This window comes from Rhincodon typus, chromosome 3 (assembly GCF_021869965.1).
Source record: "Rhincodon typus isolate 14 chromosome 3, sRhiTyp1.1, whole genome shotgun sequence".
NCBI lineage: Eukaryota > Metazoa > Chordata > Chondrichthyes > Orectolobiformes > Rhincodontidae > Rhincodon > Rhincodon typus.
The window spans coordinates 37,025,178-37,046,894 of NC_063334.1; the positions used below are offsets into that span (position 1 = coordinate 37,025,178).

Here is a 21,717-nt window from a genome sequence, read left to right on the forward strand (position 1 = left end):
ATGATGCTGCTTGGCCTGCTGTGTTCATCCAGCCCTGAACCTTGTTGTCTCAGATTCTCCAGCATCTGCAGTTCCTACTATCTATGATTTTCTAAGTGTCCTGTTTCCATAACAGACTCGAGCATTTTGCCTCCCACTGATTTTATGCTTACTGGCTTAAAGTTTCCTGTGTCTCTTCCTTTCTTAAATGGTGCTATTATGTTTGCTACTTTCCAGTTTTGGGCACCACATTTTGGAGAAATGTCAAATAGTAACAAAAAGTGCTGCAGAAATTCATTGGGTCTGGCAGCATCTGTGGAGACAGAAAGATAGTTAATGGCTTGTATTGTTTCGAAGAATCATTGGGTTCAAACCATTCACTGAGTTTCTCTCTCAACTGCCAAACCTGCTGTGTTTCTTCATCACTTTCAGTTTTTATTTCAGATATCCAACATCCTCAGTATTTTGCTTTTATTGGAGAAATTTCAAGTCCATGAAGAGAGTGGAGGGTTTTGCTAGGAGGGTATAGACTTCGGGAGATTGGAAAAACAAGGATTGTTTCCAGTAAAAGAAGAGTGTTAAGCAGCAAGTTTGCACAGATGCTCAAAATTCTGAAGGATTTTGATGGGAGAGATGGGGAGAAAGTGTATTCAGTGGTCAAAGAATCAACAAGAGAAATACAGATTTATGATATTTGACAACAGAACCAGGGAAGAGTGGAGCTGAATTGGTTTCACGCAACAAGATATTTTAATCTGGAACACACTGCATGAAAGGCTGGTGAAAACAGGTTCAAAAGTAACTCTCAGAAAGATACATCCAAGTACCTTAAGGGAAATAACTATAGGGTTACGGGTAAAGGGCAGACAAACCAGTGGACAAATTGGATAGCTCTTTCAAGAGAGCTGACAAGATTGATGGGCTGAATGGTCTTGTTCTATAATGGCACTGTACCTAAAGAAAGGATCAATAGCAGTCAAATCTGTCATGGCGAAACATCTCACCTGGGAACCATTCAAAGAACAGACCTCAGATTGGGTCAGGAGCCACATTCTAATGGCATCTCAGGCAAGATTGGTGAATGTATTAAATATCAAATACAAGCACCACAGATTGAAATGTTTGGGACATTCATAACATTGGCATAAACTGTATCAGAATAGACAATTACTGGACACAATATTGCAGCCACAGGAAATACGTCGTTTCTTCAATCATTCGGATGCTTCAATATCTAACATTCTGAGTCTCCTCTTGTTTAAGAACGAAGAGAAAAACTATTAGCGTATTTTAAAGAAGGCCTTTCACATCCTTACAATCTTTAAAGTGTCCCAGTCAACGATACAGTTACTTGGTACACACTCTGGCAACTAATCTTTTGTACAGAATTGTCCCACAAGTAGCAGTGAGATTAAATGAGGAGTTAATTGTCTGCTAATATGTGGTATTGGCTGAGCGATGATTATTGGCCAGAATATCAGAAAACCCCCTGCTTGTTTTTGAAAACTGCCCTGCCAGATTTTGGGTATGCCTACGGCACCTAATTTAAAGTTATTACGCAAACACAGATTTTCTCCTCATTCGTTCTCAGTCCACTGGTATCAGTGGCAATTGTCATTTATTATTCATCCCCATATGCCTTTGTGAAGATGGGTCTTTGACTCACTCTGATGCAGTTTGGGAGGTGAAGATGTTCCCACAGAGCTGGTAAGTATATAGATCTGCATAGCATAGTATGGACGTTGTGATAATGAAGGAAAGCTGATTCATGTCCAGTTATGATGGGGTTCTCTTCTTCGGAGTGGTAAAGGCAGTGTGTTTGGAAAATGTTATCAATTAGCAACTTGCTGCAGTGCATCCTGTTTATAGCACGCACAGTAACCACACTATGTGAAGTGGTGTGAGGGGAGGACGGATACATGGGCCAGTGAGGTGTAGGTGATATTAAGCAATTGCTTTGTTCTAGATGGTAAACCTTGTTGAGAGCTGTTACAACTGCAATATCCAGGCAAGTAGAAAACTCCCGACTTGTGTTTCATAGATGGTACAGAGACTTTGTTTTCCAGAAAGTGACCCATTGGAACCAAATATCAAGCCTCTGACCTGTTCCAGCAACCATGATATTTATGTGACCAGCCAGCCCTCTGGTCAGTGATAATTCCCAGCATATTAATGACAGAGAAAGCAATAATAGTAGTAGTATTGAATATCATCGGTTAATTGGTTAGGCTTTGTTTGGTTGTCGATCATACACGAGAAGTGCAAATGTTTACTGGTCCTATTAACACGGAGTCATGCCAGTTACTGGTCCTTGAGTAAAGTGATTTTGGATACATTTCTGCAGGTCATGACAACTGCAACATTCATATTTCTATGCATTAGATATAAAATTTCCTTTTAAGATTTTGCAATTCCAGCAGGTCAAAATACCAACTTTTCAATGCAGGAGGGCTTGAAAAAAAAAATGATGGACTTCATGACATTAGCCCACAAGTTTTTATGCAACTATGGATTTAATCTTTCAAATGGAAAATGAATTTTTGTTTATATTGAGCACAAGGCTACAAGGCATGCGATGTTTTCCTGGTATCTCACCTAATGAACATTTATTTATGCAATGATACCTATCTACATCAAATGAATTTGGTCAGTTATACCATAACTACATTCTCTTAAAAAAAAATGCAGACATTACAATGTTTTTGACATATGCATCTCTCCATCAAAATACTACTTTCAGTTTTTCAGCACCTTAATACTTATAAACAATATGGGTAGTCTTATAGCAATGGAATTTCTGCTGTGGGCTAGAAACAGCTCAGAAATATTAATCTTCACCTCAATCTAGGAGCAGGAGTAGGCCATTTAGCCCCTCCAGCCTGCTTTGCCATTTAGTATGATCATAGCTCACCTGATTACAGCCTCAACTCAATTTTCTTGCCTGTCAAATTTAACCCTACACTCTATAAAAACCAAAAGAACAGTGGATGCTGTAAATCAGGAGCAAAAACAGAAGTTGCTGGAAAAGCTCGGCAGGTCTGGCAGCATCTGTGAAGAAAAATTAGAGTTAACGTTTCAGGTCTAAAGACCCTTCCTCAGTCACTGGACCTAAAACGTTAACTGATATTTCTTCACAGATGCTGCCAGACCTGCTGAGCTTTTCCAGCAACTTCTGTTTTTAACCCTACACTCCCTTGGCAACCAAAAATCAAACCAACTCAGCGTTGAATGTATTCAATGACCATGCCTGCACTGCTCTCTGGGGAAGGTAATTCCTAACTAATAAAATGTATAAACCTTCCAAAAGAAAACACATTTTCTTCTTCTCAGTTTTAAAATGGATGACCCTGTGTCCCTTGGTACTAGACTTCCTCGCATCCTTCAGCATTCAGCCTATTAAATCCCCTTAACGTCATACATGTCTTCATAAGGCCAGCTCTTTTTTTCCAAACTGTGTATTGGTCCAACTTACCCAACTTTTCCTCAAAAAATAATCTAGATCTAAAATCACTTCAACACCATGAGTTAACTTTCACTGAACTGTTTTCAATGCAATTTTATTCTTTAAGCAAAGAGACCAAAACTATACTCAGCATGCTAGATACAGTCTCACTAAGGCCCTGTACAGTCGCGGCGACACTTGCTACTTTTGTCAAATACCCACAACATTCCATTCCCCAGAAAATAATGCATCACGTGACCATTTGAGTTGACTGTAAATGGTGTTCTGATGCTTGAGGTGCAACTGTTGGTTGGCATGGCACTGAATCAAAGAGAACAAGACTTTGGAACTAAAAGGAAGGCTGATTTGTGCTTGGTTACGTAATTTAACCCATAGCAGAAGTAAGGACCAAGGTTAAAAGCAGCTGCTCCAAAGGCTTCCACTTAGCCAGCAGACACTCACTGTTGGGCTCATGCAAATACCACGACAGTGGTGGTATCACCAGGGAACCAAATGCCAACATTAAACTAACGCTTTCAAGAGAGATAGGAGAAAGGGCTTCGAGGGGCAGTAGACTCAACAAGGGACACAATCATGAAACCATAAGTAATTGGAACAGAAGTAAGGTTTTTGATCCCTTGAACCTACTCTGATATTCAGTAATATTCTGCCTGATAGATAACATCAGATACATCTTCTTGTAGCATCCCTATCCACAGCGTCAAAGAATCTATTAATCAGTCACTAACTTGAATATTCTCAATAATTGAAAACATTCATAACTCGTGGTAAAAAAATTCTCCAAGTGTTCACGACCTTTTGGACTAAAAAGGTATCATCTCGGTCTTAAATGGCCAACACCTTATTCAAAGGCAAAGGCCCCCTAGTGCTAGGCTCTCCAGTCAGCAGAAACATTGAACAGAATTTCCTCAATCCTTAGAGGTGGCTCTGGAGGTGGAAGATGGCCAGGCGCCTCAGAACCTGGAATTAGCCCAAAGCTGGGTTTAAAATTCAAACGGCAACATTCAGTTCAAACTCTCAGCATCTACTGTGTCAACCCTCTCAAAAAGAGTTTTACTTGCTGAATCTTGATTTCCTTAGTACATCTATATTCACTTATGTGTTGAAAGTTTATCCCTCAAGTATTGCAGTTAATGTAACTCTCCATCAACCAACATTCTTGTTTAACTAGAACCACTCATTCCCTGTAAATGCTGAATAATACAGATTTGACCATACTTTGTTTTCGTAGTGAAAGACATGAAAAATATTCCAGATGAGATCACCTCTCATTTTCTTAAATTCTAGTGAGCATAAGCCTCGTCTATTCAATATCTCTTCTCACAGTGCAATGCTCTGATCCCAAGAATCAATCTGATAAACTTTCATCCCACTCTCATTCCTATGCAAGACTTTCAAAACTCTACAAAGTACTACAGCTAAAGTATCACCATGGCCTAAATGAAGGCAGTGAGGCTTCTTTAATCCAATAATCTGATCCTTGTTTTCCTGTTTGCTTGTCATATACATGAACTTTCTGCAATTTATGTACAAGAACACCCAGAAAGCCCTCCCATTTTTCAGTCACCAAATATGTTCTATTTTTCCTATCGAAGTAGATAACTTCACATTTCCCCACGATGTTTTACAGAGAACGTCCATACCCACTCTATGTGCTGCTGCAGCCTACATGCATGGCCTCAATGCTTATTTTTCCAAGAAATTTTACATCATTACAAATTTGGATACATTACACTAAGCTCCCCCATCCAATCGTCACCTTGGCTGACCCTTGCAACACTCCGCCAGTTACAGGCTGCCAATGGTAAAATGACCCATGTACTCTTACTCTCTGCTTTCAGGACATTAAATAAACCTCAATCTATGAGGCATAATTTTGCATAATAACTTCTTCTGTTACACCTTTTAAAAATTCAGGCACACCACATTCCTTATCCTCCCATCTTAATGTCAAACAACTTTTAAGAAGTTTGCCAAATATTCTGACAAAAGGTCACTGGGCTTGAAACGTCAACTCTGCTTTTCTCTCTATAGGTACTGCTAGACCTGCTGTGTTTCTCCAGCACTCTGTTTTGGCCAAACAGGATTGCTCTCTGAGTTGACTCTGCTAATCATATTATGAATTTTTAAATGTTGCCTGGCCATTTCCCTAATAATTAATGAGCATTTTCTCTATGACTGATGCCATATTTATTGGTCTTTAGTTTCCTGCATTTTTCCCTTTTCCTTTCTCACATACAGGGTTACTGCTGCTGCCGCCTTCCAATCTGCAGAAACTGTCTAGAATGCAGGAAATTTTAGAAGATCAAAACCTGTATATCCAGAAGGACTGAAATCACATCCTTTAAAATTCTAGGTTGTCAGCCATTAATTCTGTCAACCTGCTGGCCTTCCATCATGTTTCCAACACTCTTTCTTTCCTCACATTAATTTCTTTTTAACCTCCACACTTGTAACTCTTATACAAGGACTCTTAAACACTGCTACCTCCACAATTTTCAAATTTCTTCTTCTGCGAAAGTAGGTACAAAATACAGTCAAATCTTTATTGTATGGCGTGTGTTAGAATGCAGAGGCTGGTTAATCAAAAATGCCAGTTAATGGAGGATTACATTTACTGATGGAATACAGCTTAATACACATATAAAATATACATAATAAATTAATGTTCGGGCAGTCAGGAATACAAAAACAGTGTTCTTTTTACTTGTAATCCTCAATAGTACATTTAAAAAATGAAAGTGCAAGATAATTTAGTTTACAGAAGAAATGCACCTGCATAATTTGCACACCCAAGTCTATTTCTCTGTTTAATACCAGATTCACTACAATAACCAGAGTAGAATTCAATAAACATTGCCAACTTAAGTCGGTTTTCTCTGCATCATGAATTTGATCAAGTGTTAGATTAAGTTCAGAAATCAATTTTTGCCAAGAAAAAGTCACATTATCTTCATGATTAGCTGATTTTGCTTTATGGATATACCTAACTTTCAAATGACATGAAGTAGTTTAAACACACAAGCTATTCATCAGGAAATGCACACAGTTCAGTCAATTTCAATACTACATGACTTTTTTTGCTTATCAAAATGAACACTGGGCTAGGCACAAGGGCATCCTCCGAGCGTTTCAAAAAGCATTTACATTAAGCACCGTCGAGCTGCTCTAGCTTAGTACAGTAGTGTTTTTGAATAGCTTTATTGATTCAGAGCCAACAAATACATTTCAGCAATTTTTTTTTTTGACCTCTGATAGCATTGGCTCATCCATGATATGACTTTGTTTTGCATCAAAACCTTCCAATTTTCATCCTTTTAAATACAGCTAGATATGTAAATTTCCTATTTTAGTGTCAACTCAAGTTTTTTGTGCTTCTCACTTTGGCTTTTCTGGAGTTCATTGGATGCCCTTATGATTACATGTCATTGTGACAGGATGGGAGTTTATAGTTTATGCATTGAAAATAAAAGTTGTGATGATGGCTACAAACATGAAGGGCTCCAATCAGCTTTACTAGAAGCTTGCCAAACTGTACTGAGATTACCTGAAAAACTTTCGGGTTCTGGAAAACTTCTGAATGGCTTCTAGTTGCTAAAGTGATGTTTTGCACTGGGAAAGGATCGTAAATTGAACTTAGTCAAGAATTTCAGTTTGTTATATACCAGATAAAATAAAGTTTCTTTGTCCCTTTAACATTTCTGTTATTTGGCTGCTTCCAATGATAATTTCTCCTATCTCTGTCTCTTATGATGGAACAGCTAAGAGGATGACAGCAAATAAAAGGCTTTATTTATCACCCGTCCACTTCAAACAATCCCACACAGCTGTTCCTGAATGAATCACTGATGACTACACAGTCCTCCATAGCCCAATGCACTCAACCCATAAATGTTGACAGTTCAGAGTCAGACCCGCTCTGAATTTCTTTAAAAATGGCAGTCGGGTCCCAGTTCCAGAATCCCTGTGCCGCAATTCAGTTTTTGTCAACTTTCACTGACATGAGATAATGTGTGGCTAGTGAGCACATTTGAGGCACACATACCCTTGCCAACAGCTAAGTAGTTGAAAGTCCGCCCCCAACCCCTCATTTTGTTAGAGGTAGGTCTTTCAGTTAGTAAATGTAGTTCATAGGCACATTGACAAGTTGTAAACCACAGGGAAAACCCAGTTCTGAGCCTCAAAGAAGAATCATTGAGTCCATTTAAATATGTTAGCTGTCTTACAATCTCAAAGTTATTAACCAATCATAGGCACTCATAATATCAACGTCAGAGCTTTTATTCACTTCAGACCTTATTATTTATCTAATAAACACATTGGCAGGGAAAAACACTTCAAAGAAATAGTGCATATTAAAAAGCGATAGAGATACTAATCCAACAAAACTTATACTCTTCTCTGCATTGCATAAATATTGCTTGCTGAGCTAGTTATATTAATCATTCTTGGAGACATTTACAATGAGTCCATCTTTCACACTGATTTTATTGATTAAGTTGTCAAAAGTTATAACTTTGAATGCCTCACCTCTCACGAGGAGTGGTTAACGCACTTAGACCTCAACAAGCAGCATTTAGATAGAATGTGCCCTTTGACTTATGTCTGTCAGCCTACAAAATCTGTTGTTTTTTTTGTTTAGAAGAGTTGCTTTCCACTGCTTGTGTATTGATTTACACAAATTTAAGAGATCTAAAATGGATAAAAGCTTCAGTAGTTAAATGCTGATTAACTGTTGTTAATTGATACTTTAAGAGGTTGTACACAGAACAGTCTTTCCCCCCAAACCACGAAGGATCTTTCCAAAGCCTTTGCTTGTTGTGTCAGCTACAACATTATTTCAAAGACACTTCAGAAAGATTCTACGCTGCTGTCCGCTCCATCCTCCCACCTTGGTTGCCAGCTCTGACCCATCACCAAAGACAATGGAGCTCACCTCCATCTTACCCCCAACATCCCAGAATGAAAATACAGTGGGTGGGGTCTCCTTAACAGATCCAGATGTACAGGGTTGGAGACATCTTCAGTTCCAGATGCCCACCTCCTTCATGAAAATCTGGGTCAAAGGATTTTGTTCACAATGGACAACTTTTAAAACTGGGCAAATATCTGATAGCAACAATGCAAATACAGATAACTTGAACACTGATATCCCTTGGAATCATGATTTTTAGGAGAAATTAAAGTTTAGAATTTTCCCTAGCTCTTGGCTATTCAGAGACAGGGTACACAAGTCCTTTTGGTCCTAAAGGAAACCACCCTCCTAATATTAAAAAAAATGCAACCATGTTAAAATACCACGCAAATACATGCGCAAGTGTACTCACCACAGGCTTTGGCAGCTGCAATGCAAATCTCTTCTGCGACGTATTTATCTGGTGGAAACATTAGGGAGTTGTTATCCGGTTTGCCGGGAATGGGATAAAGTTTTACATGAAGTCCCATTCCAGTCTGTTTGGGTGCCCGTGAGCTTTGATGAAGATCTCCATTTTGAAGTGGGGCTGATCCGGTGTCCATATCAGTTACTGTAATGCAGGCCATCATTTTTTAATGGCAGGCAAAGTTTCTTTCCTCACTTTACAACTGCAAAACAAGAAAAGAAATAAAAGCAAATTAAAATATATGATAGAAAAAGGCAGGGTGGATTTTGAAATGTAGTGTGGCAGATATTTGAACTTGCAGTCAGAAAGCGTGAAAATGCTATTGCCGATTGACCACGTTCAATGAAGTCTGCTTCTGTAACAGGCAGCAAACTCGAAATATTAATACAATCAGACAAAAAGGTGCAAATCCACACTCGTTTTTCACACTTCACCTTTAAGACTGATATATTTTCGCCAAAAAAATACTTTATTCATTAAATCTGTTAAAAGCACTTTTCTTAAAATAATTCAACCTCATATTACAGAGAGCACAATAGAATTCAACATTTCTCCATGCAGTTTGTTCCACTTTGGAGGAACCTCAGCACAACTTCAAAAATCTTGAAACTCACAATCCTTATTCCATGTCGGTTGGGCACGTAGATTGAGAGATTCTGTACACCCACACAGCAGAATGCCTGCAAGTTCTTTCCCCATTGCACCTCTGCGGTTGCTGTACCAAGCTCTACCGCATTCCTAGAACCTTGCAATGTGCCAGTTTTGAACACTCCAAGGACAACTCTTGTACTGGAAGACTGGCATGTTTCTGACATGCCAAAGAGCTCCTTTCATCAAACTGACAGACCTCCAGCTAATTCTCAAAGATCTTTCCCACAACAGGGAGCCACAACATACTCTATCTTCCCTTCAGTCAGGTGTAAGCTACATATTTTAAAACAATCTTTTCATAATCATTGTTGGCGTTGCCCTGTGATCAGCTGACATGCAGAAATAGGACTGGTTCAGTCAATTTCCCTCCTCACTTTTGTCAAGCTGGAAATGCTCAGTCAGTCATGCAAATGAAATTTCAGGCCTGCTATTTGAACCCAGTCCCTTAAGTTGGGGGTCAAATATTGTGCTGCTGATTAGAATTCATCAGCTGATGCTGTCAATATTGACACAACATAGAATTGCTATTGATAAACACTGAGATCAAGAATGAGTAGCAAGAGGATGAAAGATGATTGGGGGTATGCAGGAATATAGATTTGAGATTAAAATCAGATCAGCCATCATCTTATTGAATATTGGAGCATGTTTGAAGGGCCGAGTGGCCTACTCTTGTTCCTTGATTGTATGTTTGTAACTGTGTCACGAATGTTGGAACATGACATCATGGAGACCAAAAACATCTCTTGATACAGTCATCAAAGATAGTAGCATAGCACAGACATTCCTGCCATTTCAACAAATCATATTTTCTTTTTAGGAAGGACAAAATACTGATTTACTAGATGCACACGAATCAGGATGACAGAGAAATATTTTTTAAATGCGGATAGATTCAGGGATTTCCGATCCCATTTCAAGTCTTTCCAATTTTAACACTATGGAAAGTCCTTAATGAAGGACTTTTACAAAGACTTTCGGTCGTCCTCATTCCCTTCACCACTTCGACATGTTACCAACTTTGAAAGGAGAGATAGATTTGTACAGTACTTCTTAAAAAGTAAGAGATTAGAAAGTGCAGTTGCACAAAAGAGACCTAAGTGTCCTTGTCGATAAGTCACTGAAGGCTAACATGCAGGAGCAGCAAGCTATTAGGAAGGCTAGTGGAATGTTTTCTCTTATACTCTTGCAAATAAAAAATCATTAAGGACTTTTCATAATGTTAAAAAAACTGCAGGGCAATAAAAGAGTCAATAGAAGACAATGTAAGCCCTTGAAATCTCAAAACCTTGTGTAAACAGACATAAATACATAAGGAGGCTTGCCCCAAAATCCAGAAGTCCACAAGCTAGGTAAAACACGAGCACCAGTTAAAGCACTGCCTAGTCGACAGCTCTGGCTCTCTGATTTCTACTGTCAATTGTGCAACAGGGCAATGGGGAGCAAGGGTGTGGGATAAAAACTGAAAAGAACTGTGGATGCTGTAAATCAGGAACAAAAACAGAAGTTGCTGGAAAAGCTCAGCAGGTCTAGCAGCACGTGTGAAGAAAAACCAAATCAATCAGGTTAACGTTTCAGGCCCAGTGACCCTTCCTCAGAACAGGGTGTGGGATGCAGCCTGGAATTGGGTACATAACATGACGTTGGGAGTGAGAGTCACAGAGTCATACAGCATGGAAACAGACCCTTCGGTCCAACTTCTCCAGGCCAACCAGGTTTCCTAAACTGAACTAGTCCCAGTTGCCTGCGTTTGGCCCATAATCATTCTAAACCATTCGTATTCACGTACCTATCCAAAATGTCTTTTAAATGTTGTAACTGTACTCAGCTCTATCACTGCCGCTGGCAGCTCATTCCATATATCACACTGGGTGGTGTGTACAAGTTGCCCCTCAGGTCCCTTTTAAATCTTCACCCTCTTACCTTAAACCTATGCTCTCTAGTTTGGGTGAGGGCTAGAAGGCCTCACCTTTTGTATTTTAAATGGGACCAAGGCAGGCCTTTTAAATAGCTCCCCTTGGTGCCCGACAGCCTTGCAGCTGCCTGAATCTTCTTTCACCGATTGGCTGGCCCATCTGCAATCTGCACCGTCCCCTAGGCAACCAAGATCCCATCCTTCCTGAATCTGTTTTTCCTTAAGTGGGCACGTAGAGAGAGGGAATTGTGCAACTGCTGTTACCTGCCTCAGTGATGAAAATCCAGGCTGAGGTTTATCATTATCACTTCTCGAACTATCGTTGCCAACCATGACAGCAGTGACATTTGAAGTGGATGCTGGCAACCCTCCACTACCTCAGCCACATTGACTTGCCTGTGAAGAAAGCTGCAGCTTTTCAAGCAATTACAAGGTCTTGATCTGCTTCAGGAAACACCAGGAGCCGGAGCTATGAGTCGGAACCTGTCACCAGTCACTACACCCCACAACACAATGGAACAGTGGAAAACCACACTTCCCCTGAAACTTTTGATCCTTTCATGTTCAATGTAGAGTCAGATTCATACAGCACAGTGACAGATCCTTCGATTTAATTCAGCCACTTCAACCAGGTTTCCTAAACTGAACTAGTCCCATTTGCCTGCATTTGGCCCATATCCCTCTAAACCCTTCCTATTCATGTACATATCCAAATGGTTTTTTTTAAAATGTTGTAATGTACCCGCCTCTACCATTCCTTCTGGCAGCTGGTTCTATATACACACTGCCCTGCCTGAAAACATTGCTTCTCAGGTGTCTTTTAAATCTTTCCTTTCTCACATTAAACCCGTGTCCTCTAGTTTTGGACTCCGCTATCCCAGGGAAGAGACCTTGGCTATTCAACCCTATCTATGCCCCTCATATTGTTTAAAGTCTCTAATAAGGTCACCCTTCAGCCTCCTTCGCTCCAGGGAAAAAATCTCAGCCTTTCTAGCCTCTCCTTATAATTCAAACTTTCCAGTTTTGGTAACATCCTTTTCTGTATCCTTTCCAATGGAACAAAATCCTTTCTGTAGCAGGGCAACCAGAATTATACATAGTACTCCAAATCTGGCCTTACCAATCTCTTGTTACAGCTGTAACATGATGTCCCAACTCCTGTACTCAATGCTCTGACTGATGAAGGTGAGTGCCAAATGTTTTCTTCACTATGCTGTCTACCTGTGGCACCACTTTCAAGGAACTATGCACCTGCAGCTCTAGGACTCTGTTTGACAACAGTTCCCAGTGCAAAGCACTTTACAATCTATTAAGTATTTTGAAGATCAGTTACTCGTTTAATACATTAATTGACTTCGAATCGTCTGGAACATTTTGAACTTTTGCTTAAAAAAAGTAGCATGAATTTCAAATCTGCCCCCCTCCCGATTCCCTTTGCCCATTCACTTGATCTATTATACGTAGTTTCATTTCCTCTTCACCACTTTCCTATCTAGCTTTAGGTCAGTGGCAAGTTTAGAACCAAGCTTTCAGTCCCTTCATCCAAATAATTTGTATAAAAACTGTAAAATGTTGAGGTCCCAGTACTGACTCCTGTCGCACATCATTTGTTACATTATATGCCAAACCGGAAATGGCCCATTGATGCATATACTCGGTTTCTTGCAAACTAGCCAGTCTTCCAACTGTGCCAATGGGTGGAATTTTCTGGACTCACCTAGAGCTTTTAGAAGGATGGGTGGGGAACCTATGTGGGCAGGAGGCAATAATAATCAGGCTACTGATAGTGGGTTAAACTTAGCAGAAATGTTCAAGCAAAGACTGTTTTGTATTCATTAGCATGTTGTAAATGTTCATTGACAATCCTGCCACTGGAATTACCTTCAGAGGCACAATTTTGTTTGCTGTTTTAGGCTAAAACATGTTTACAAACCCAGCTATATACATACAAAGCGTAATCCTGGTGAAGTAGACTTCCTCCTTGACCCTCTGGTGAATACAAACATCTCCATCACTTGAATCCTTCACAACAAAGTCACTTCTTGGTGCAAATTCTTACAGTATTGGGATGAAGCCTTTCAATGTCAATGTCAATGTCAATGTCAATCAGCTCATGAGAAGTCTCCATCATATGCAAGATTACATGCTGTTGAAATTGCTTAATATAAGGGTGAAGCCTGACCAAATCGAAAAGCCTGTCCGAGGAAGTACATACACTGGGTGATAATCAACAAACCTGACCAAGACAGGCAAGTGGGGCCAAATATGAAAGGAATTTCAACTGCATCCTGGTTCCCATGCAGGCCTTTAGTGAAAAGCTATTGTACATTCTCCTAATTATAATGAAAGGTGACTGTGCTGATCGTGTATGAACTGAACATTATAGCTCCTTTTATGTTTAAAGAGTGAACCTTGGCAAATGGGCTAGAGTCAGTACCACTTTCGTGCAAGTATAACAGTGGCAGCTGCGATGAATTAACAGGCATTGATTACACATGAAGTGGCACTGTCCATCTATAGTGGCAACCTCACAATACTAACAAATCTGAAAATAGACAATGTAACTCCTTGCTTCAAAAAAAGGACGGTGGCAGAAAGCAAGAAACTACAGCCAGTGAAATCACCACCTATTATAGGGAAAGTATTAGCCACTTTTAAAGAAGTTATCACAAAGCATTTAGAAAGACTCAAGGTCATCACAAAGAGTCAACATAGTTTTGCGAAAGGTAAGTCACATTTAACCAATTTACTGGATTTACTTCCAGAGGTTGTGTGCACAGCGGATAAAAAGGAAACTGGTGGAAGTACTGGACTTAGATTTCCAGAAGATATTTGATAAACATGCTACATCACAAGTCACTGATGAAATCACAGACTCATGGTGTAGGTGGCAACACATCACGCAGAATTTAAGTTCTTTGTTTGACTTGCATATGGAGGCAGGTGGAAAAGCAGCTGGCATACTATCTTGGGAGCAGGTTGAGTTCTCCAACGTAATTACATTCTTCTCAACTCTTTACATATTCTTACATGGAAATGAACTTCCTGGTGAAGTGGTGGATGCGGCCGAGTTACACCATTTAAAAGACACTTAGATAAGTACATGAATAGGTAGGGTTTGTTGGACCAGGAGCAGACAGGTGGGACTATTTAGTTTGGGATTATGTTTGGCATGGACTGGTTGGACCGAAGGGTGTGCTTCCATGCTATGTGACGCTATGACTGTGTGTAAAATACCAAATTGTATGGGGAGGAAATTCTGATACCTGCTAGAACCTTCTGGGCTCCAACATCCATGCATTATACTTAACAACACTTTACTCTCTGTAACCCTGGAGCATTACTCAATCTCCACTCATCACCTACACCCATCTCTGGGGAGGTAGGAGACTAGTTTAACAAGTGGTATCACACATAGTGACACCTGCGTGGATGTTCTCCTGAAGGCTGTTTGAGGGAGAAGAGAAAGTCTTTTCCCTATAGATGGCAACAAGAGGCCATCCTGACTGATGAAGGCAGCTTTGACAGAGATGACCAAGGAGGTCAGCACCTATGGACAGCTCCTGGCACCAAGACGACAATGGATGAATGATTTGTTGCACTCTGTCTACTCACCGTCCCCATTTCCCAAAGTCTCTTTTACAGAAACACTACATACAAAATGGCCTGATCCAGAGTTGGTTCCTCCCCATACCACTTCAAAAACCCATCTGTTATTCATTCAGGGGACACAGGAATCACAGGCTGGGCCAGCATTTATTGTCCATCCCTACTTGACCCTGAGAAGGTGTTGGTGATCTGCCTTCCTGAACTTCTGTAGTCCACATGCTGTAGGTTGGCCCACAATGCCCTTAGGGAAGGAATTCCAGGATTGTGACTCAGTGATAGTGAAGGAATCGCAATATATTTCCATGTTAGGATGACAAATGACTTGGAGGGGAACTTGCAGGTGGTGGTGGTGTTCCCATATGTCTGCTGCCCTTTTCCTTCTAGATGGAGTGGTCATGGGTTTGCAAGGTACTGTCTGTGTGGAGTTTGCACATTTTCCCCGTGTCTGTGTGGGTTTCCTCAGAGTGCTCCAGTTTTCTTCCACAGTCCAAAGATGTGCAGGTTATGTGGACAGGCATAGTCAATTGCCCATAACAGCCAGGGATGTATAAGTTAGATGGATTAGACATGGGAAATGCAGGGTTACAGGGATAGAGTAGGGGTGAGAGTCTGGGTGGGACGCCCTTCAGAGAGTTGGTGTGGACTTGTTAGGCTGAATGGACTGTTTCCACACTGTAGGTTTTCTAAAACTCTAAACCATCCTTTATAGCATCCAGCCCTTGAAATGAAGGAGGAACATTAGATTCCTCATGATTATAGGCATTATGGCAACTCTCAGGTTGCCTGGTGCATACTTCTAAATTGTGGTACCTATGGTCAGAGATGACTTACACATTGATGGAATGGAACCCTTTTCAGTTGCTGAAACCAACCATATTATGATATGTAGCTCTCAATGTGATGTGTATAAAATCTGTAGCACCTTGTACCTGGGGGAAACGAGCTATGTTGGTAAATCCTAATGCCTGTATTATTGCGCTGTGATGCAGTGCAATCTAGTAACAATCTGGCTGAAGGAGCAAGCAGCAAGCTGGAGTCACCAGGTGACTGCTTTGACCTTCATATAGGGTCATGTCACATCGAGTTTCAGTCCAATGGGTAGGAGAAATGGAAACTGCACATCAATGATGTGTAATTAGGTAATAATCAGATGGGATGTTAGACCACATTAATAGATTTCTTACCAAATGATTAGCAAGTGTATGTCAACTCACCGTTCCACATCTGATCGGTGAATCGAATGTTTTGCTCTGGAAATGGAGGATATCATTACTACCCATGTCACTGCATCTCAACTTTCTTGCCAATGTTCACATTGTTCAAGGGTTAGGAAAACTCGACCCTTGGTTATAGTGATCCGTAATAATGACGACAACAGAGCGATAGAGAGCGCTAAGTTGGAAATAGCATTTAAAAAAAAACCCCCTAAATCCGCATTCAACATCTGCAGTCAGTCCATTGTTGATGAAATGTTGCGCCCTTCTTGACACCTTTCTCTTGCTGTCATGTTTTCAACATTCACCATCCAATTTGGCTTAAAGCCAGGTTCACCTTGGTAAGCCAGGGTCAATTCAGTGTAATCTCTTCCTAGCTGCTGGGGTCAAAGCCAATTTTCTTTAAGTGGTCCTTCAAGGTTTCTTTGAAATGCTTCCGTTGGTTGCAGTGCAATCCTTTTCAGCATTGCGAGCTGCAAGTAGACAGCATGCTTTGGAGCGAGTCTCCCACATTCCGATGCTATAGCCTGTCCAGTGCAGTTACTGTATGAATATGACCAACTCTATGAACATGGTGCCTGTTTCCTGACATGTATTTGTGTTTGCTTAGCAATCCATCCAGGCAATGCACGGAGTATTTGTAGGCAATGCTGACTATGTGTCTCCAGCTTTCTCAGATGATGCTGATAAGTCACACCCAGATTTTGTAGCTATCAAGTGGCATCAACAGGGTGACTGCCTTATAGACTACTACCTTTCTGTCTATCTCCAAGTGATCATTAATCAAGACTCGCCTGTGCAGTTTATCAAAGGAGGCATTGTGGTTATATAGACTTGGGGCTGAACTGAGCTACAGAATTTCTAATTAAACATATAATGAGCATTAATATTATTCAATTAAGAAGCACCCCAACTGAGGTCAACAATTAGACAGAAAATTGTACGAATTAGTTAAGCAAGGAATGTTAGTTTGCAGATCAGGAAACATTTGGCACATTCAGGGGTGGTATTACAACACTAACAGGAATCTTACTTTAGAAGGATAATTTTTGATAATATCTAATGTTCATAACTGAAGCAAAATTATATCAAGTCTTTCATTTTATGACAATGTATTTATAGCACAGAAACAGGCTATTCAAGCAACAAGGTTCACTAACTCGGATTGCCTAGGGATGCTTCCTCTAGTCTTATGTTTGGACCCTGTCCACATATCCTTCTATTCCTTTATCCTATGTATACCTAGTTTTGTCTTGAACACATCTTTCTAATTGCCTCTCTATTGCTTGTGAGAACGACCTCCACTCTTTGGGTGAACTGGATTTTCCCAAGTTCCTTATGGATTTATTAGAATGATCTCATTTTAGAGATTAATCCTACTTCTGATTTCCTTCCAAGTATAAACCCTTTAATCATCTTAAAGCCTCATTTAGGTCACCTCTTAATCATTTTTTTTCTAGAGAAAGATTCCACAATCTGTTCATTTTTTTCTGAAAGGGTATAAGGCATTCAATTCAGATATTATTCCAGTAAACCCTCTTCACACCTTCCCAGTGCCTCTATCCTTTTAGCAATATGGAGGCCTCAAAAACAGAGTACTCAACAAGATTCAATACAAGTTTAACGTAATCGCTTGCTTTTCAACAATATCCATTAAGAAACGGACCTTGATGATATGTTTTAGTTTATGGCCTTATTAACCTGTGTCACAAGATGGAGTAATCTGGATTGGGTTTCAAATCCAAAATGCACAACTTGTGTCCTCCTCTCATAACTGTCTCACAAGAAATATGTTTGGATACCTTAACTGGCAATGTCACTCAGGGACAGCTTATATTGACTGGCTTAGAAAATACAATGCAAGTTATATTTATGCAATAGGAAATACACTGGAGATTGCTCACATTGTTGAGGCACATAAGGGACAGCTTTACTCTGCATCAAGCCATGTTGTACACAACTTGATAGGCTTTAAAATTGAAGCAAAAAAAGTGCTTCGTCACAAGCACCAACGTTCAATTAGCAGGACATACACTCACAAAATACAAAAAACAATTCAATTTCTTAACAGGTCCTGAAAATAAGGCATTAAATCTATGAATCAAGTTTATATTCAAAACTCCAAAATTTATTTTTAAAAGTTTATCAAAAGGAATGTCAGTGAATTGTCACAAGATAGTTGTCTTCCAAAATGTGAATTACATGTGATAAAATGTCAAGATGGTGGACGAAAAAAAAAATGACGTGAAAATGGAAGACAACGTCAGGGAAAAAAAAAGTTAGAAGCCAATGGAGAATCACAATTCTACTGTAAGAACATAGTACCTTAGTGTCCAATGTTAACACTACCACACTGAAAACTGAAAATAATTATCACTCAAAAATGCTTTCAAATAAATCACTGAAACAATTCTTAATTTTAACCAAGGCACAGGATAACAATGAGCTTGAGGGGTGCGGGGGGTGGGGGCGAACGAAAAAACACCTTCAGCGAAACAAATTTGTACATTTCCGTTTGCATCTGTAGGTACAACCATACTCATAGACCCCCTGTGGTATCACAGACTGTGAGAGTGTGACACCTACGAAGTGTGACAGGAAGTAACCGCGATGTTTTCAGGAAATGCGTGTCACACAATACTTCTGATGTACACACATATTTCAATTAAAAAGTTTGTTTTCAGTATTTTTGTCTCTTCAGTGCGCTTGGAGGTTGAATGAATGTTATTGAAAGAAAAATCAGAAGTACAACAAACAATCATGCTTCAGCACTCATTATGTAACAGTCTCTATGAGAATTAAAGAATTTGACATTCTATGTGGTGCTGGTCAAGAATGCTCTACTGCATCATGCTGTAGTTGCTGAACGGGATGGATTTTAACAAAACTTTTTATATAATCCAATGGCCTAGAAATCCCAATGTGAATATTGCTACAAATAGAGGCACGTCGTTGAAGATCTTCATTTTGCATTCACCAGGATAAATGCCGAACTTCAAAAAGAATCACAACAATTTATATGTTCATAAGAATATGTTCAAGTCTTGCATCTTTTTAGTTACCTGAAAGAATAGTGAGCCTACAGCTCCTCATTGCCTTCTCCATGGTAATACTTTGGACAAACGGAGCTGACATTTCAACTGTTCAGCACTATTTTGTCCTGTAGTATAAATTGTTGGGACCGTTTGACATATGGCATTCTTGCATGTCTCATGATGAATGCAAGACTAAAAGTGTGGCATCATGTCTCTCTTTTCAACACTACTCAAAATCTCAATTTGCATTCCTCGGCACTTCAAATATAAATAATTAAGGTTATAAATCATTTAATGGCATGAAAGAATAGATCCTCAACTTTCATGTGTAACCAGGGAACTTCATCAAAAATAAAGAGGAAGTAAGTTGCAAAACTGTTATTACAGTCATGCAATTTCCTCTTTTCTTTCCCCTCCACCCACACCTCCTTAGAAACTGGTGAAAACAGCCGGTAATGTCATAGATATTGAATCTGATAAAGTATCCAGCAAATTACAAAGCAAATCAACTCTTAAGAATAAAAGAATTGCAGATGTTAAAGATCTTAAAAGAAAAACAGAAATTAATGGAGAAACTCAGCAGATTTGGCAGCATTTGTGGACACATAGCAGAGTTAATGCTTCAAGTCCAGTAACCCTTCTTCGGAACTGATAGTAGCTAGGAAAAGGCAGTATTTATGTTGTTGACAGGGACTGATGGGAGAGGAAAAGGAGTAAGTGGATAGGTGGAGGTAGAGGCATTACAGACAGAAAAATAAAGTTAGGCAGCCAAAGGGATGGTTGATAGCAAGCCAGGGAATGAGAAAAGCTGACAATGGGGATAACGAGTGGGTAAAAATAAGTTAGTGGTGCTGAAAACAGCCTGGGTCAATGACATGGCCTTGAGTGTGGTGGCAAAAAGGGCACGGAAGGAAATGATCAGGCCCTAAAATTATTGAACTTGATGCTGAATCTCAGAGGCTGCAGGGTCCCCAAATGGAAAATGAGATGCTGTTCTTTCAGATAGTGTTAAGCCTTGCTGGAGCACTGCAGCAAGCCTCAGACAGAGATATTAACCAGGGAATGTTGTGGTTGCCGAGTGGCAGGCAACTGGAAGCTCGGGGTCATTGTTACAGACAGAAGGTGGGTGTTCTGCAAAGCAATCATGCATTTTGTCTCCTCAGCGTACAGGAGACATATCATGAGCAGCAAATACAGTAAACTCGCAGGTAAATCAGGGTCAGGAGCTTGAACAGCAAGGAGGGAGGAGGTAAGCAGGTAAGTGTCTTGGGCTTGCTGCAGTGCTCCAGTGAGGCCCAGCGTAAGCTGGAAGAACAGCACCTCATCTTCCACATGGGGGCCTGCAGCCTATGGGACTCAAAATTGAGTTCAATAATTTTAGAGACTGAACAGCTTCTTCCACGTCCTTTACCCACCCTGACATCTCAGGCCCTGCCATGATGGGCTGCTTTCAGCACAGCCAACCTATTTTCACCTAATCACTATCCCCAGTAACGGCTTTTCTCCTTCCTGGTTTACCAATAAACATTCCTTTGGCGGCCTAGCTTTCTTTCTCTCTCTCTCCCTGGACTCCATCTCCATCCATCCACTCACTCCTTATACCCCACGCGATCATTGGCGTAAATACACTATTTCTTAGCTCCGATCAGTTCTGAAAAAGGGTCACTGGACTCAAAACATTAACTGTTTTCTCACCACAGATGCTGCCGGACCTGTTGAGTTTCTCCAGCAATTTCGGTTTTTGTTCAAACCCATAAGACGGGTAATTCAGCAGTTAACAAAACCGTAAACTAAGGTCCTGTTTTGCCCTGCACTTTTTGTTCAATTGAAAATGGAATTTATTCTTTAAGTTTTGATAAAGAAACCTGGATCCTTGAGTTTTAAGTTTCATAACCCCAGTCAACAAAAATGGAGAGACACATGCAAGCTTCAATCAGAAGTATACTATGAAGCCAGGGGCTAAAACAAAGTAGAAAATGGCAGAAGTTGACAGCACAGCTTTGTCAGAAAACAAGCTTACCATATTCCACATGTTTTAAAGCTTTAAAAAGTACAATTTACAAATAAAAAAAGTTCACCAAAAGGGCAACACTCACATTGGCTGAAATCAAATACCAATTTTTCAGCTCAAATTTTCCTTGCTTTGTAATTCAACACTCACTGTAAATGTTCCACTATTAAGGTGGAGGAGCACAGGGCAACTGTTACATTTAAACCTAGAGAATTTGGTTGAGTCGTCAGCCTGCTGTCCTCAGCATGCTGGAGGAAAACAGCATGTGCCACAACTGTGGTAAACAACCAACCCCTTCCTCATATCAGCCTACAACATTTGGCTTGGAGAGATTAGAGAGCTGAAACAGCTGGAGCTAATCTCCTCCCCTTCCTTCAACCGTCCACCCACAAAAAGGATAAGTGGTCAATGTCAATCTTCAAACATGTTTTATAACTTTTATTGAACTTCACTTCTGTT

At 40.1% G+C, this 21,717-nt stretch overlaps 1 long non-coding RNA gene across 1 annotated transcript; it reads right to left on the reverse strand.

Moving 5' to 3' along the window:
- Positions 1-6,855: 6,855 nt before the first annotated feature.
- LOC125482780 lies at positions 6,856-21,478 on the reverse strand. Its single transcript, XR_007261752.1, has 3 exons — positions 21,344-21,478; positions 8,770-9,025; positions 6,856-7,054 (listed from the first exon to the last, which is right to left on the reverse strand). It is a non-coding gene; the product is annotated as an uncharacterized LOC125482780 (long non-coding RNA).
- Between the last annotated feature and the right edge of the window lie 239 nt (positions 21,479-21,717).